Consider the following 5,000-nt stretch of genomic DNA (forward strand, 5'->3'; position numbering starts at 1 on the left):
TTCTTTGGTGAAAGTTTGTGAATATTTGTTTAAAATAAATGGTTCTTACTATTCGAAAACTATTCCAAGAGTATTCGATTCAGTGTCATCACTATTCGATTCGTATTCGATTTGGTTTCAATATTCACTATTCGCACACCTCTAAAAGAAGGGGAATTTTTAAGGGCTCGTTTCTCTTTGTTAGACACAACGTGGCATCAAGTCTGCCATAACGAGAATCCGCTACGAATGAACGAAAGAAAGGGAATTTTTAAGGGCTCGTCTTTCTTGTTGAACACAACGTTGTGTCTAACAAAGAAAAAAGAGCCCTGCAAAATTCTCCCTTCTTTCGTCCGTAGCTAAAATTGTAGCACTTGTTTTACATAAAGTTACACCCTTTAACTGAGTCTTCGGCTATGCGTGTAGTATTTGTCTTGTTAGCGTTTAGTCCGGCTAGTGCTTGTTGCTATTCAGTGTTATGATATAGGCCATGCTTGTAGTTCCGTCATGGCCTACAAGTTCACATTAGACTAACTTGAGTAGTATTGTGTTCTAAAAAAATATCAATGGAGTAAAAAAGGTATGGCGCTTTACATATTGCACAAAAGACGTGCTTTCATCATAGTGCCAGCCTGTTAGCTGGCAAAAAGTGTATCTTTAAAGAAACATGCTGACAGATTTAGGACGATTGCAATAAATGTGACGCATTTTCAGAGTTCAGAATAATCTTATGGTTTGCGTGGTCATTTCGTCAGCCATCAAGAACTTTATTGACAGGTCCTGAAGAGTTTCAGCCGCCGAGGCATCCCCGAGGGACACCCTAGCAGCCGCTACCGTAGGCGACGCCTGAGTCGGGGCGGGAACGTGGTGGCGTTCCGCCAGTTCTTGGGCCCTCTGGACTGCCTTGAGTTGATGGTCGAGCTCGGAGCTCTTGAGTGCCTCTTCCCAGTCGGACTAACTGGTGAGAGGCCCCCGAGTTAACGCTAGACATTGCCAGAGTATGTGCGAGAGTGAATAAAATTTCTGTGCAATCTGGACATTGTGGAGTGATGTCTGAGTTGCAATGGCCGAGTCGGCAACGTGATGGGTACGATCTCGTTTGTAGCATGCGAAAGGCTACCGCTTGCGCGCGTTCAAGCTTTGCGTGCGCTAGAGGTATTGGCTTCTGTTACGATAGTGAGCGGTGATTTCGGGAAAGGTGAGTAAGGGGTCCTTAATCTAAACTGTATGTCTGGGCCCAGCTGTTCGGTGGCTGATTGATCGTCGCGGCGGTTGAGTTCTCGCGCTCGGTCATGAGTGGACGTCTTTGCTCATGTGGGCAGGGAACCGAGAGAGATAGTACGAGCCCATGTGCTTGCGTGTTTGTAAAATGTGGGCTGCTTCACGCGCGATACTGCGTTTTAGTAAGCCCGAATGGCGGCTCTGGAGTCTGAAGACGCTGGTGTGTGAGGGATCGATCATCGCTAAAGCTATGGCGACCTGCTCGGCTATGGCGCTCGTTGCTAGCCTAACCGAAGCGGCTGAGCGTAGGGCTCCATCGCCATCTACTACTGCGAGTGCAAAGGTGGAGGAGTTGCCGTATTGCGCCGCATCGACGAATACGGTAGAGCCGCGATTCGCGGCGGTGCGGTCGAGGATCGCGCGAGCCCGGGGCCAGGCGTCTGCCCTTGTTGGGTTGTTGGTGGACGTTTCGTGGGAATGGGGTTACCATGTAGGTATCTCAGACATCTCTCGGGAGGGTTACTGAGCGTTCAAGGTAGGGGTGTGGGGGACATACCGGCCTCATTTAAAAGTCGACGGCCTGCCTTGGAGGAGGAGGCGAGGCGGACCACTTGGGTCGTAGTCTCTGCTTCGATGACTTCGTCGATGTCGTTGTGCATGCGTAGTTGGTCGAGACGGGAGATACTCGTGTTTTAGGGTAGGCTGAGGACTTGTTTAATGCTTTTGCGCATGAGTGTATCGAGTGTCGTCTTTTCCACCTTTGCCCAGTTGTGGGTAGAGGCGACGTAATTGATGTGGCTAATTAGGAACGTGCCACGCGTTCTTAACGTACATTTCCACTGTCTTGGTTAATTGTACCCGCTTTACTTGTGTGTCAATTAGCACGATTAGCTCAATTAGCACGACTTCAGTAATGTTGATTCGAGGTGCAAAAATACTGCTTTAGCTTTATTGTTAATAAAAGTTCGGCAGATCCCAAGCCTTGTGGGAATCGGTTTCATGCAAAGCAGTCAGCGAGTAGTTGTCTCTACTGCAATTTTTGGCTTTGAGCCAAGTATTACGAGGTGGACCGAGGTGTCGTTTTAAGTGTAGTAGTGTGCATATCGTGGGCTTACCAGGCACGTCGAGTACACTGGCACTCACAGGGTAGCTTATAGTCGGACGTAACGTCAGCACTCACGTTATAGCACGGACGTCAGTAATATAGAAACGAAGTGGACATTAGAGTGCCATGCGTAACTTTCCTTAGCGTATTCCTCTGTGGTCGGGCAACGATTGAATATAGCTTGCTGAATCATATACAAATGTAATGTTTGTTAGGCTGCTATAAAAGCGAAGCCATCCCTGGAACCTCAACTGACGTTAACCCGACATGATGCCTGTATCATAGGAGTACATAATGTTACGGGTAGCTTAGTAACTATTTATTAAATCGTTAAAACAGCGCAGGGTGGACAAGATGGCGTCAGTCCAGCAACAACCAGAGAAGCGACGTCGTCTTCCTGGTCTTTCATGCAGCCACGCTGCGGCGGCTGTATGATATAACCCCCCGGCGGTAGAAGCACCGTCTCGGTGCTTAATCTACACAGATGTGGTCGAGGCAGGGTAATAAAACTTGAGCCTAGACACGTGAACGACGTCGCTCGTAGCTGATGACGTTGTTGGATCGGCTGGGACGATCTCATACCTAACGTCAGTGATTTGGCGAACGACACGGTATGGTCCAGTTTACTGTGACAGGAGTCTCTCAGAAAGCCCCACACGCCGAGTGGGAGACCAGAGGAGCACAAGAGAACCCGGAGAAAAGTGCACGTCGCTATGACGACAATCATAGAGCTGTCTTCGGTGCTCCTGCGAGGCCTCGAGGCGATTACGGGCGAGTTGGCGCGCGTGGTCGGCGCGGGCGATGGCTTCGTAGGCATATTCGGTGGCGGAGGGCAGCAAGGTGTCCAAGGGTAGTGCGGGTTCTCGCCCGTATAGGAGATAGAATGGTGAATAGCCGGCAGTGTCGTGACGAGAGGAATTGTAGGCGAACGTCACGTATGGCAAATGAATGTCCCAGTCCTGGTGATCAGCTGCAATGTATTTCGCGAGCATGTCGGTTATGGTCCTGTTGAGGCGCTCCGCGAGGCCGTTCGTCTGTGGATGGTACGAAGTCGTAAACTTGTGTTTGGTATTGCAAGACCGCAGGATTTCGTCAACGACAGCTGAGAGAAAGGTGCGGCCACGGTCAGTGATAAGTTGGCGAGGGGCTCCGTGCAATAAAATTGTCATACAACAGAAAGTCCGCAACGTCGGTAGCGCAACTCGTCGGAAGTGCTCGTGTGATAGCGTACCGCGTCGCGTAGTCTGTGGCGACAGCAATCCATTTATTTCCGGAGCTGGAAAGTGGAAAAGGACCAAGCAGGTCGAGACCAATCTCGAAAAAAAGGTTCAGCGGGACCGTCGGCTGAAGGAATCCAGCTGGAAAGGCAGACGGCCTTTTGCGGCGCTGGCAGAGCTCACAAGCGGCGACATAGCGTCGAACAGAACGGGCAAGTCCAGGCCAAAAAAAACGACGTACACGGTCGTATGTGCGGGAAACGCCCAAGTGGCCCGCCAAGGGAGCGTCATGAAGTTGGTGAAGGACAGTCGAACGCAGGTGGGCTGGTATGACGAGGAGTAAGTCGGAGCCGAGTGGATCGAGGTTGCGGCGGTATAGGATCCCGTCTTTGACGAGATACATTCGAAGAGGCGCGTCGCGAGGCGTTGACTCAAGTTAGTCAATAATGGCTCGTAAAGAAGAATCCTTGCGTTGCTCTTCGCCAATATTGATCAGCTGCGACACAGAAAAGGCGTCTGCGATGGTGTCAGTATCGGTTGCTTCCTCCACAGGGTAGCGGGATAAACAATCCGCATCCTGATGCAATCGCCCTGTTTTATACTTGCAGGCGTAGAACCCAGTGAGCGAGTCGTCCTGTGGGATCCTTGAGTGAGGCTAGCCAGCAGAGCGCGTGATGGTCGGTGACGACACGCAATGGGCGCCCGTATAAGTATGGACGAAACTTGGCGACTGCCCACACAAGAGCGAGGCACTCGCGCTCCGTGATTGAATAGTTGCGCTCGGCGGGACTAACCAAGTCAAGGCAAAAACGCACGAGGGACGTTTACGGGCTTGTACGGGTTCCTTGATCACGCTAAAGCAGGCAGAAGACCTAAGCCTCTTATACTAAGACATGACTTAGCGAACGAGGTGTCGTTAGCGGGCAGATTTCCATTGTTCCTGTTGGCGGTGTTGTCGACTGAATAAAAATTTTAGAAGTATTCTAGTCACTAGATACTTCTCCTTAGCTATTGTATTGGTCATCCCAATCGATGCGGTGACCGTGAATGTCGGCATGCTCAGCCAGGACCTTCGATGCTTTCTTGTTGCAGATATCTCTTTGAAGCTCCTTCAATCTCATCGGGTACTTGCCAGTTTCGCCGATGTAGCTGAAGTCTGCACATGGTACTTTGTCGAAAAGGGGGAATTCTCGCTGTTTATCGGATCCCCGACGTTAGCAAGCTGACTTTTCCGTTTCTTGGACGCATGTGTGGATTGCGAATGTCGTATGTAAACATGCGGTTTAGAGCTTCGCTGACACCTGGAACTGACGGAACACCGGCGCTCCCTGCAGAAAGCCTGCTTTGAGACGGCTTTCGATAAAACGAGAGATAAAACAGCGGAAGGCATCTGGCAAGCCCGATGGCATGAATAGCCGGTATGAGTCCTTCCGGGCGCCGAACACGAGTCGGTTCCTGTTCACTCACGCAGACGTGGA

This window comes from Rhipicephalus sanguineus, chromosome 5 (genome assembly GCF_013339695.2).
Source record: "Rhipicephalus sanguineus isolate Rsan-2018 chromosome 5, BIME_Rsan_1.4, whole genome shotgun sequence".
NCBI classification, from domain to species: Eukaryota; Metazoa; Arthropoda; class Arachnida; order Ixodida; family Ixodidae; genus Rhipicephalus; species Rhipicephalus sanguineus.